Source organism: Triticum dicoccoides, chromosome 6B (assembly GCF_002162155.2).
Source record: "Triticum dicoccoides isolate Atlit2015 ecotype Zavitan chromosome 6B, WEW_v2.0, whole genome shotgun sequence".
NCBI classification, from domain to species: domain Eukaryota; kingdom Viridiplantae; phylum Streptophyta; class Magnoliopsida; order Poales; family Poaceae; genus Triticum; species Triticum dicoccoides.
Window position 1 is genome coordinate 431,112,896 of NC_041391.1, and position 419 is coordinate 431,113,314.

The following is a 419-nucleotide window of genomic DNA, read 5'->3' on the forward strand; positions in this document are numbered from 1 at the left end:
TTTTCATCCCTGGCAGTTGGATAAAGCAAGACAGGAGCCACTTGAGTTTTTTTGTGCATAATTAGGATCAAGGTCCAGGATTAGCATCGTATCGTCAGCATACTGCAAACTAACCAAACCATCGAGAATGATGTTGAGGACAACCCCGACTATGTTTTTTTGGATGCCTTACCTAACATGCGAGAAAAAAACATCGGCAATCAGGTTAAAAAGCATGGGATAAATGGGATCTCCTTGTTTTAAACCTTTGCCCCCCCACCCCCATAAAATATGCCCCCCATAATATCGTTAATTCTGACACAAAAGAGCAGTGTTGAATGGAAGATATAACACAACTTATCCATTTATTACCGAAGCCTCGAGAAGCAAGCATTTCCACAAGGAAATCCCAATTACTCATATCCTCTTCGCAAGGCTTG